Here is a 12,979-nt window from a genome sequence, read left to right on the forward strand (position 1 = left end):
ACCTGCATCACCACCTGTGAAGTGACTCCCCTGCAGGTGGGAGCCAGGGGCTCGAACCGGAATCCTTATGCTGGTCCTTGTGCTTTGCGCCACTTGCGCTTAACCCATTGCGCTACCACCCGACTTCTGAGGCTTTGCTTTTGTAAATTTGATGACCATGATTCTGTTGACAGGACTGTCATTCAGAAATACCATACTGTGAGTGGCCACAACTGTGAAGCAAGAAAAGCCTTATCACAGCAAGAGATGGCTAGAGCCTCGTCCAGCCAAAGAGGATGAAGTGGTTCTGGAAACTTTGGTGGTGGCCATGGAGGTGGCTTTGGTGGCAATGACAACTTTGGCTGAGGAGGTAGCATCTGGAACCTGGTGGCTGAGAAGAGTTGACATATGAAGCCAAACAAATTGTTGACTAATTATGAACCTGGAATAGTGTAGATGAAGATTTGGAGGTCTCCATTTTGTAGATAGTAGGCCTATTTTTGTTATATTCCAAAGGGCCTATGATTATACTAGGTTGTTGTTGTTGTTGTTTTTTTCCTGAGCCTGACATCTGATATGTAGGTGGGCACAAGTTATTGTCTGGGGAGATGATGTCATGGCTGGAAAAAGGGCTAGAAAGCTGAATCAGGGAAGAGAGTAGCTCCCAAATATGGGAAAGGTATATAAATATTGTCTACTGTAAACCCCATCTATTTTATCTGGGGCCCATATTCTAAACAATTTTGAAGTGAAACCATGTGTCTGGGGCATGTTTGGGGTCAGTGAGTTAGCATAGCAGTTATATACACTAAACTTCATGCTTAAGACTCAGTGTAACATGTTTCAGTCCTCAAAGCCACTATAACTCAGAAGTCAGCATAGTTTTGGTAAGAAAACAAACAAAAACACAATGCAGGTAAACAGCTCTCCATATGATTACTCACAGTCCATTTACTTTGCCCTAGTTGATATATCCATTTATCAACTGTTCTGGGTTAGAAATAGAGGCAGAGCAGGTGGTGACTAAGATCTACCATGTGATCAGGCTTCTAGAATTATTGGTGTGAAGTTGAAGACTGTTTCACTCTAAGGGAGAAGAGACGGGCTGGACAGACAACAGTGGGGCAAAGAGTAAAGACTGGACTAAAGATCCCGGTTCCAGCCCCCGGCTCTCCACCTGCAGGGGGGACACCTCACAGGTGGTGAAGCAGGTCTGCAGATGTCTGTTTTTCTCTCCCCCTCTCTGTCTTCCCCTTCTCTCTACATTTCTCTCTGTCCTATCCAACAACGATGACAGCAATACCAACAATAAACAACAAGGGAAAAAATAGCTTCCAGGAGCAGTAGATTCCTACTGCAGCCACTGAGCTCCAGCAATAACACTGAAAGCAATAGAAAAAAGAGAGAGAGAGAGGAGAATTGAGCTATGTTCTGATGAGAGAAGTCTTTGATAGCATGTAGCGGAGCTACAATCATGGTTGTAGACAGTGAACCTTTTTTTTTAATTAGGCCCCTATTGCCTGAGCTTGCTTGGTCACCACCTGAACTCATCTTGACTGAGAGATTTTTAGGGAGTGAGGAGTGGGAACCATGAAGCCAAAGGAGTTTGAGAGAAAAAGGTTCATTCAGGGAAGTAATATGAGTGCTTCACTCAACTCAGGGCTTTGATATGAAAGGAAAATGAAAGATGTGACTGAAGAGTAAGAGTAGACTTATATGTCATCAAGTTAGTGACAATGAGTCAGGCCTTCTAATTATTTAAGATTAGAAAGAATTATAGTGTGGGAGGTAGTGCAGTGGATAAAAATTGGGCACTTAAAAACATGAGGTTCTGGTGCCAGGTCTTGGCACACCTGGTTGAGCACATATGTTACAGTGCTTTAGGACCCAGGTTCGAATCCTCGGTCCCCACCTGCAGGGGAAAACTTCACGAGCAGTGAAGCAGTGCTGCAGGTGTCTCTCTCTCTTCCTCTCTGTACCCCCTTCCCTCTCGATTTGTGGCTTTCTGTATCCAATAAGTAAATGAAGATAATACAAAAAAAATTAAAACAAAGGAGTTTCTGAACTCAATCCATGGAACAGTCTTTTACTTTGGTGCAATACAACCAGACTGTAAATAATTAATCCTCCTAATAAATTAAGAAAAAAGAATACAGTAGCTGTCAACTGCCAGCAGAGAAATGGAAAAGAAGAATGTCCTTGAGCAGTGGTGGCATCTTCACCAGATGATCAAGGTCCCTCCAGCGAAGAGGGGCTTCAGTCCTGTGCAAGGACAGAGCCAAGTTCCTGGCCCAGATTGTGCCCTGGTCGTATGCCTGGGATCCAATCTCATTCCACAGCCACTCACCAGAAGAGCTCCCATCCTCAAGTTCCTCCAAAGATTCAAGTCTGGTGGAGGTGGAGAGGTCTGTGTGTCCTTCCTCCTTGAGTTCAGGAGACTCCTCTCTAGGTAATATGGACAATGACCAACCCCCACAGCACCTAGAGTGCCGCCCACCCCCCTACACACACACACAAACACACACACGCACACGCTGTATCCTAGAGCTTCAAGGTTGGTCTTATGGAGGGACCCATCCACCACATTGGATAAAATAATCCTGAAGTGTGTGGGGGCTGGGTGGTGCTGCACCTGGTTGAACGCAAACATTGTAGTGCACAAGGACCAGGGTTTTAGTCCCCGGTCCCCACATGCAGGAAGAAAGCTTCATAAGTGGTGAAGCAATGCTGCAGGTGTCTCTCTCTTCCTCTCTCTTTTTCCCACCCTCTTGCTTTCTGTCCGCCTCTATGCAATAAATAAATAAATAAAATTATATATAGACAAATAATCCTGTGGCAGTGGGGTGGAAGTACAGCAGGTTAAGCACACGTGGCACAAAGTGCAAGGACTAGCAAAAAATCCAGGTTCGAGCCCCTGGATCCCCACCTACAGGAAAGTCATTTCACAAGTGGTGAATCAGGTCTGCAGGTGTCTATCCTCTCCCCCTCACTGTCCTTCCCTCTTCTCTCCAGTTCTTTCTGTCCTATCTAACAATGACGACATCAATAATAACAATAACTACAAAAACAAAAAACTACAAGGGCAACAAAAGCAAAAATAACTAATGTTACATATTTAAAAATAAATAAAAAATAAACCTAGTGTGTGTGGACCAATTTAGGAGAACTTGAAGAAGTCACATGACTTTTCTGGGCTTCAGTTGTCCTTGTGTGGAAGTAGGTAGTGGACCTGAATTTCTCCCAGATTCTGATGCCATATTCCTGGGCTGTCTACTGCACACACAACACTCCAAGTGTCAAAGAGGTGGGAACAGCTCAATGTGTGGATACTGGACTTTGGGACATAATCCCCATATGGCTGACGTTAGACTGGGCGTATAGTAAGACTCACGCAAACCCACAAGGGTGTGGTATGTGGGAAGTGACTTAGTGGGTGTCTGCTGGAAACACACTCTCCATTCCTGCAAACTCAGCTGCACTACCTGCTCCTTCGAACCCTCCTTCTACCTGACCACTATGCTGCTTCTCCTGGGACCTGAACACATGTAGCTGAAGGCTGGGAACTCATCCTATGAATTCATAGCCCCTGCCATCATGACTAGCTGACCTTTGGAAGGTGACAAAAGCCCCCCCAAGGTTCCCCAGCCTAGGCTAGCAGAGCTGCGTGGAAGAGACTGAGAGAGGGTCTTGGCTAAGCCAGCCCGGACAGCTTCTGGGTGCAGCTTACTCCTGGAGACATGCCAGGAACTGCTAGATGGAGCTCAGCCCTGGGGCCTGGATGAGAAGATGGCGCTTATCCTCGAGAGCTGCGTATGCTGCAATGCAGCAGAGAAGGACAGTCTGGCAAATGCATCCGCAGAAGACAGCCTTGTCCAGTTACTGCAGAGTGTGAGGAACACCAATCCCACCACCTGTGACTTTTTTTTCACACGGGAAGACTGAAAGAGAGTTCAGGGAAGGGGCAGCAGAATACACAAGACCACTGAGCTCATGGGCAGACTATAAACAGAACCATAGGAAAGTCTGTGCAGACTAATGGACCCCTTAAACAGGGACAACGTTCCCTGCCCAAGAGTTAATGGAAAAGACTGTTAAAGTAAAAAGCACTGCTCCTGTCTGGAGGTAAAAGGAAGAGAGATCAAAGGTATGGAATTGAGTGGGATTTTTCAGGCAAAACAATGATTATGTAAAAAGGCCATAGTATCAGGAATCCAGAAAAGCTGGCTTAATGCCCAACAAAAACAAATTTATCACACAATGAAACAGCTACAAAAACACAACAATATTAATACAGTAATAGTAGGAGACTTCAACACCCCACTCTCACACTTAGAACATCTAAGTAGAGAGTCAATAAAGAAATAAAAGAATCAGTTGAAGATATGGATAGACTAGACCTCCTGGATATATCTAGAGTTCTGTGCCCCAAGAACTTAGAATACACATTTTTTCAAACCCACATAGCACATCTTCCATGAGGGGCCACATGTTAAGCCACAAAGACTGTATCAACAAATTCAAGAGCACTGAAATCATCCCAAACATCTTCTCAGACCTAAATTGACCAATTATAGACCCCAAAAATCAAAACAGTTATTAACAAACCTTCCCAACAACAAAATTCCAGGACCAGATGGCTTTACAAATGAATTCTAAAAACCATTCAGGAATCTAGCCAACCAGACACAGCATATTATATGAAAAAGAGTGTTCATCATGACAAGTAGGATTTATTCCAGGAATGCAGTTTGGTTCAATATATGCAAGTCAATCCATATGATTCACCACATCAATAAAAGCAAGACCAAAACCAGATGATTATCTTAATAGATGCAGAGAATGTCTTTGACAAAACCAAACATCTTTTCATGCTCAAAACACTGCCAAAAATGCAAATAGATGGAAAATTTCTTAAGCTAGTGGAGTCTATATACAGCAAACCAACAGTCAACATCATATTCAATGGACAGAAGCTGAAAGCATTCACCTTCAGATTTGGGGGCTGTCCATCATCACCATTACTCTTAAACATAGTAATGGAAGTTCTTGCCATAGCAATCAGGCAAGAGGAAGGAATCAAAGAAATGCAGATTGGAAGGGCAGAAGTCAAACTCTCACTATTTGTAGAAGGTATGATAGTAAACATACATAGCCCTAAAGAATCTATGAGACAACTTCTGGAAATCACTAGGCAATATAGCAAGGGGTCAGGCTATATGATCACTATGCAAAAGCTAGTGGCATTCCTTTATACACACACTAAGTGAGAAGAGGAAGCTATCCAAAAATCACTCCCATTCACTATCACAGCAAAATCAATAAATTAACTAGGAATAAATCTAACCAAAGTAAATGACTAATATACAGAAAACTATAAGCCGCTATTCAAGGAAGTAGAAAATTATCCAAATAAATGGAAAGATATCACATGCTCTTGAACTGGAAGAATTAATATCATCAACATGAATATTCTCCCCAGAGCCATATACAAATTTAATGTGATATCTAGAAAAGTTCCACCAAGCTCCTTTAAGGGAATAGAACAAAAATCTGGAACCAGGAAACACCTAGAATCACCAAAACAATCTTGAGGAAAGGAAACACTCCCAGATCTCAAACTAAATTATAAGGCCATCATAATGAAAACACACTGGTAAAGGTTTAAAAATAGGTACACAGACCAGTGGAAAAGAATTGAAATCCCAGAAATAAACCATCAAATCCTAATTTTTGATAAGGGGACACAAAGTATCACATGTAGGAAGGAGGTTTTCTTCAATTAATAGTTCTAGTTCTTTTTCCAACTCTGACAGCATCTCCCCAGACAATCAATACCTTTAGCCTACCTGCATTTTCCGCCACAGGCTCAGGAAAAAATTAGCAATGTCATGGGCCCCTTGGAATATACTTAAAATAGATTTATTAGTGTTTTCAAAAATGAAACATATGTGCTCAACCTGGCTCAGACACAGTGATTTATACAAACATGTTCACACCAGAGGCATGCTGGCCTCAAGTTCAGTCCCCAGCACCATAACTGAAAACGGAGCTGGGCTCTGGTAAAAAAGCAAAAACAAACAAGCTTTATGTTATTCACACACTAAGCATGGAACTTAAACAAGTTAGAGAGACATGAAACTTGGTAGGTATGAAGTTAGGGCCTGCAGAGTCTGACTACTGTTTGACTTTCAATCTCCACTTGCAATCATATCTGACTGCATTGTTGATGGAGGACACATGACCCCTCTGTTGGCAGATTGAGCAGGGACCTAGTTGATGAGCTCCTGTCTTATCCTTGGTTAAACATCTGTAAAGACAGGGCCTAGCAGATCCATGAACAATGTGCCTACATATATCTCCAGGAAGGATGGAGAAGAGGCCTATGATGGCTATGGGCCACTTGGACAGATAAGGGGCACTTCAGTGACCCCATTCCCAGGCCTCCAGGATGTCTTGGTGAGTGATGACAGAATCATCAGGTTATCAACAAACAGCCCAGCAACTTGAGCTTGCCCAGGACATCCCTTCCATGATTTCTCTTGGACCTTCACATTGAAGAGTCTGGGGGGTGGAGCACAAGGCAGCCTAACCTAGAAGGGTCTAACTTCCTTGAGCCACTGGTTCATCTTGCAGACATTTTGTTTATCATAGCAGACTTCTTGGACTGTGGTGACAAATGACCAGATTCGGATAACATGTGCAGCATCTGAAAGCCTCTGTCACTGAGGCTCCCACAGGATAAATTTGGATATGTCAGGAGAACATATTTTTCTAACTATGTTTTAAATTATTTTATTTATTTATTTATTTATTGGATAGAGAGAAAAACTGAGAGGGGAAGGGGAGATAGAGAGGGAGAGAGACACAGCCCTGCTTCACCACTCATGAAGCTTTTCCCCTGCAGATGGGGACCAGGGGCTTGAACCTGAGTCCTTGTGCCCTGAAATGTGAGCACTTAACCAGATGTGCCACCACCTAGCCCCAGGAGAACATATTTTATGCCACATACTATATCTGTGTAGTGGTTGCCAGGTTACAGGTGTTGCAAGTTCTTCTGGGAACTATGGCCAAGGAAGTTATTTCATTTCCTGAGAGACCCCCACATGCTGTTTGATATTTTCACTATGGGCATATTTATATCAACATAGTCACCACAACAGCTCCCTGCTAAGTTCTGGGTGCAGAACATTCAACCCAATGATAGATAATGGACCTAAGACAGACTATGATGCTGAGCAACTTCTGTTGTCCAAATCTTTCTGAGACAGAGTGAGTATAATACAGACACTCCGTGAAAGGAGAACCTTTGACTTGCAGTCATTAACAAAAGACAATCTCTGATAACTGACATAATCACATTACTCTTTCATATTATACCTTTTAGATAATTTGATGAGGTCCACAAATAGTTTGTTTTTGTGTAGTTTCTTTTTACTTTCTTTATTAGTGATTTAATTGTATTTCCAAAAGTATAAGATTTTGGGGGTATATTGTGGTCTGGGAGGTGGCGCAGTGTTCAAGTTTTGGACTCTCAAGCATGAGGTCCCAAGTTTGATCCCCAGCAGCACATGTGCCAGACAGATGTCTGGTTCTTTCTCTCTCCTCTTAACTTTCTCATAAATAAATAAAATCTAAAGAAAAGAGAAAAAGAAAAAGATTTCAGGGGTGTAATTTCACATGCACACACACGTTTATAAATCACCACACTCTGCACCAGTTTTGTTGTCCTCCACCTGAAAATCCCCAGAGTCCTCACAGGAGGAGGACAACCAACAAAACAAAACAAAAAAAGAGGCTGACAGTTGCAGTGGATAGGTACTATTGGTGGCAATTACTCTGGTGTCAATTAAAAAAAAAAAAAAAAGAAAAGAGGGTGGAGGAGATAGTATACTGGTTATGCAAATAAACTTCCATACCTGAGGCTTCAAAGTCCCAGGTTCAGTCCCTCACACCACCACAAGCCAGAGCTGTACACTCCTCTGGGAAAAAAAAAAAGCTTATGTTTTAAACCAATGCAACTTAATAAAAATATCTAAAACAAAAAAAAAATGCAGTACCCGCAGTCATTGTTCTTACACTTAAATACTAACTCTCCTTGCACTTCCTCATCTGTAGAATTTGTACTTATTTGCACTACCTGGACACGAGGTGAAGTAAGTACAGTGAAGACAGCACCAGATGATTCCTGTTGGATGTAGACTAGAGGTGACCAAATCAAATGCATTTACAAAAAAATGTAACCAACCTGCCACTTGAAGTTTGTGAGAACAATGGTGTTTGTGAGTGGCAAGAACAATGGTGGTGGGTGTGTTGTCTCATACAAAACTTGTGAATGTGTGAGTAGCCCTGAAATAATATAATATTGCAAGCACTGACAAATTACTGGCAAACTAATATCGATGAAGCTTTATTATGGTGCAGTTTAGGGCAAAACTCTACATGGACATTAGAAACTACTTCCTCACCCTGTAGGAAGCCTGCAGGAAGGCCAGGTATGTACAGATTCCTGAATTGTGTCATAGTATCTTTTTTAAATTAACAAGAGAGAGATACTCAGAGACAGAGAACAGAGTACTTCTCACCTCTGGCTTATGGTGGTGCTGGAGATTGAGCCTGGAATTTTGGACCCTCAGGAACACTAAATATAATTTCCAATTCTATCCACTTTAGCCCAGTGGACATGATATCATGTTTTATTGCTGAATAATTCTCTATTGAGTATATGTCCCATAACATTTTTATCCAGTCATCTGTCAAAGGGCATTTTGTTTGTTTCTAGGTTTTTGATATTGTGAATATGACCACTGTGATTATAGGGTTATGCACAGCCCTTTGAATCAGTTTTGTTCTATCTTTTGGGTCTATGCCTAGTAGTGGAATGGCTAGATAATATGACATTTCCATCTGTATTTCTATAAGGATTCACCATAATGGCTGGCAGTACTGATTTTTTTAGTTTTATTTTTCAACAAGATCACTGTTCAGCTCTGGCTTCTGGTGGTGGGGGGATTGAACCTGGTGCTTTGGAGCCTCAGGTATGAGAGTCTCTTTACATAACCATTATGGTATCTACCCTCTTCTCTATCTTTTTAGTATTTTAAATATGATTTCAACTTTTGAGTATGTTTCTCAATACTGTGGCAGACTCTTGGAGACAAATGTGTGACAACAATGTCAATAGAGGGGCTAGCTCCATAGGTATTAGCATCAGATGTTACAAATATGAGACACTAAGTGGTGCAAGGAGAGTCAGGAATGTAGACAAAGGAAAGTTTAGTAGTAGCCAGGGGAGAGCTTGAGAAGCCAGATAAAGTAGCCAGGAGAGCTTAGGACGTCCATCCAGAATTGAAGAAGACCCAACCTAGGGAGGGGGAGCTGAGAAGTCCATGGGGACAGGGCCTTATATAGTGTACAGGTGTGGTGCACAGGTTAACCACACACACTACATGGCACAAGGACCCGTGTTCAAGCCCCTTGTCCCCACATGCAGGGAGAAAGCTTCACTGGTAGTGAAGCAGTGCTGCAGGTGTCTTTCTGCCTCTCTCCCTCTCTAGCTTCCCTTACTCTCACTTTCTCTGTCTCTATCCAATAATAAATCCAAATAATATATTTATTTGTAGTGTGTGTTGGCTATTTCTGGAATGGGCACAGGATTTATGACCCATTTAGAGGTGTTTTTGATTGGATATGTTCAGTGCAGGCAGGAGTAAATCTTCTTGTGAGGGTGAGGGGTCTGCTTATTCTCAGAATGTCCCCTTATGCCTATTTCAGCAAGATAAGTTATTTCCGTGAAAGTAGGTGGTCAAGCCTCAGCATATGTCCTTCAAGGAAGACAGATCTTTTGTGATGGACCTAGATGGTCTCTCCACTGCAAACTTTGTTTAAATTTATTTTCTTTATTGGGGGATTAATGTTTTACATCCAACAGTAAATACAATAGTTTGTACATGCATCACATTTCTCAGTTTTCCACATAATAGTACAACCCCACTAGGTCCTCTGTCAACATTTTCCAGGACCTATATTCCACCCCCCACTCACCCCACAGTCTTTTCCTTTGGTGCAAACTGCAGAGTTTTTAACTTATTTACTTTGCTATGAAAAGAAGGATATTAGGAGATAAAGAGAGGAGATGAGAGAAGGAAAGAACATCACTTACACAGTTTCACTGCTTGTGAAGCTTTCCCCCTGCAGGAAGAGAGCACGGCTTGAACAGGAGTCCTTGTTGCATGGTATGTGCTAAGAATTGTTTACCACTGCACGTTTTCTAAGTGTGGAACTTTGATGTGTGCTATTTTTTGTAGTTTGGATGAGCTGATGACATCCCAAATCTTTGAATCTTGTTACTCTTTAGGTGAATTGTCCCCTGAATTTCATTTTTCCCTCAAATTTTTATAAATTGCAAGTAGAAACGTGGTTGTATTGTTTTTAATTTATTTAATTTAACATTTACTTATTCCCTTTTGTTGCCCTTGTTGTCTTATTGTTGTAGTTACTATTATTGTCATTGTTGTTGGATAGATTAGTGAGAAATTGAGAGAGGAGGAGAAGACAGAAAGGGGGAAAGATAGACACCTGAAGACCTGCTTCACCACTTGTGAAGACACTCCCCTGCAGGTGGGGAGCCGGGGGCTAAAACCAGGATCCTTACACTGGTCCTTCTGCTTTGTGCCACCTGCATTTAACCCGCTGTGTTACCACCTGACTCCCTTATTTAATTTATTTTTTTTACCAGAGCAGTGGTGCTGGGGATTGAACCTGGAACTTCAGACCTCAAGCATGAGAGACTGTTTGCATAACCATTATACTATCTAACCTCGCTCACTTGTACATTCTTTATAAAATAAATTTTGGGGACTGGGTGATGGCACACCTGGTTGAGTGTGCATGTTACAATGTGCAAGGACACAGGTTCAAGACCCCAGTCCCCACCTGCAAAGGAAAAGCTTTGCAAATGATGAAGTAGGTTTGCAGGTGTCTCTATCTATACCCCTCTCTATCTATACCTCCTTCTCTCTCAATTTCTGACTGTTCTATCTAATAAATAAAGAATAATAAAATAAATTTTGCATTAGTGTTTTAAGAATGGTTTAAATTACTTATTTATTTATTCATGAGAGAGATAGGAGCAGAGAAAGAACCAGACATCACTCTGGTATATGTTCTGCTGGGGATCGAACTCAAGACTTCATGGTTGAGAATCCAGTGCTTTATCCACTGTGCTACCTCCGGACCACAATGAACTATTTTTTTAATTACTAATAGCATTATATCTAACATGTCAAATTCTTTTTATTCTCTGTTGTGCTGTATGCAACTTCAAGGAGATGTTTTGACAACATCAGGATAAACACAGATAGTCATCAATAGGCCTTCAGGCTAACATGAAGCTAACATAGACATTTGCAGACCTGATTCATAGCTTGTGAAGTGACCCCCCTGCAGGTGGGGAGCAGAGCTCCAACCCAGATCCTCAAGCTGGTCCAGTGCGCTTAATCCGCTGAGCTACCTCCCGACTTCCAGTCTTAGCATCCCCCCCCCCCATTTACTTGTTAGGACAGAGAGATATGGAGAGCTATGGAGAGCAGAGGGGAAAGAGCTACTTGCAGACCTTGTGAAGCTCCTCCCACCTTGAAGGTGAGGAGTGGTCCTTGAACTTGGGTCCTCTTGTATGGTAACAGGTGCACTTATATGGTTCACTCCACCCAGCCCTTCATTGTTTCTTCGTGCCTACTTGTGAGTGAGATCACGTTGTATCAATTCTTCTCCATCTGGCTTGCTTCCCTTAGCATGATTCCGTGCACATGAGGACATGTGTGCTTAACCTAGTGTGTCACCAACTGGCCCCTAGTCTTACAGCCTCCTGAACCACTACTAATCACACACTTAAAAAATGGACGAGGGAATCGGGCGGTAGGGCAGGGGGTTATGTCCAGGTGGCAAAGCTCAAGGACCAGCATAAGGATCCCTGTTTGAGCCCCCAGCTCTCCACCTTCAGGGGAGTCACTTCACAGGCGGTGAAGCAGGTTTGCACGTATCTATATTTCTCTCCCCCTGTCTTCCCCTCTTCTCTCCATTTCTCTCTGTCATATTCAACAATGACATCAATAACAACAATAATAATTACAACAATAAAGCAACAAGGGCAACAAAAGGGAATAAATATATAGAAAAAATATAAATAAATCAATGAAACAAGTAAAAGCCCATCACTTGTTTAAAAATTAAAAAACTGGACGAAAAGGCAAAGGGCAGATAGCATAATGGTTATGCAAAAGGACTCTCATGCCTGAGGCTCCAAAGTCCCAGGTTCAATCCCCCACACCACCATAAGCACAACTGTCAGCCAGAGCTGAACAGTGAAAAAAAAAAAAGACGAAAAAGAAGCAAAACCAAAAGCCTCCTGCAAATTGATGAAATCACCACTAGGGCACTGGCCTGACCCGTCAATGGGCTGAGCTCCAAGGCTGTAACCCAGGCCTAGAGGCTTCTGGTATATTTTCAGTTTTATTTTAGTGTCTCCCTCTTTCCATCTCCCTTCCCACCCTCTGTCTATCTCTCTCTCTCCATATATATTTTTTCCAGAAATGAAGGGGAGAGAACAGAGAGACACCTGTAGATCTGGTTCACTGCTTGCAAACCTTTTCCACTCAGGTGGGGACCAGGGGCTCAAACCTGGGACCTTTGCACTGTAATATGTGCACTACCACCCGGCCCCACAAATGTTTATTTACACATTCCCCCCTCCTCCCATTCCCAGTAACTTCCCTCTCTCTTTTCTTTTTTCTCTTGAAATATTTATTTTATCAATGACTTAATATTGATACACAAAATTATAAGATAACAGGGGTCTAATTCTACATTGTTCCCTGACTTTTGTGTCCCTACTCTGTTCATTAAAATTGACAGCAGTTCTCACAAGGTTGTAGATATGGGTTAATTATTATTTTTACAACTAATCATCTATATTTTCCTTTTTTTCCCTCATTGTCCCATCTTC

At 42.2% G+C, this 12,979-nt stretch overlaps 2 protein-coding genes and 1 long non-coding RNA gene across 5 annotated transcripts in view; 1 reads left to right on the forward strand and 2 right to left on the reverse strand.

The window, feature by feature from the left end:
• Positions 1–12,979, reverse strand: part of LOC132542441 (uncharacterized) — a 242,382-nt gene that overhangs the window by 46,171 nt on the left and 183,232 nt on the right. The gene's annotated exons all lie outside the window — the stretch shown is intronic.
• The window catches only part of LOC132542412 (zinc finger protein 14-like), a 123,046-nt gene that overhangs the window by 19,094 nt on the left and 90,973 nt on the right, over positions 1–12,979 (reverse strand). The window contains exon 1 of one of the 3 annotated variants that reach the window (XM_060204989.1): positions 7,896–8,070. The exons of the other annotated variants lie outside the window; for them this stretch is intronic. The gene's annotated coding sequence lies outside the window, so the exon portion shown is untranslated. Of the gene's footprint in view, positions 1–7,895; positions 8,071–12,979 lie in introns of those variants that run through there. 3 annotated transcript variants of the gene reach the window in all.
• The window catches only part of LOC107523087 (zinc finger protein 709-like), a 424,510-nt gene that overhangs the window by 673 nt on the left and 410,858 nt on the right, over positions 1–12,979 (forward strand). The gene's annotated exons all lie outside the window — the stretch shown is intronic.

This window comes from Erinaceus europaeus, chromosome 13 (genome assembly GCF_950295315.1).
Source record: "Erinaceus europaeus chromosome 13, mEriEur2.1, whole genome shotgun sequence".
NCBI classification, from domain to species: Eukaryota; Metazoa; Chordata; class Mammalia; order Eulipotyphla; family Erinaceidae; genus Erinaceus; species Erinaceus europaeus.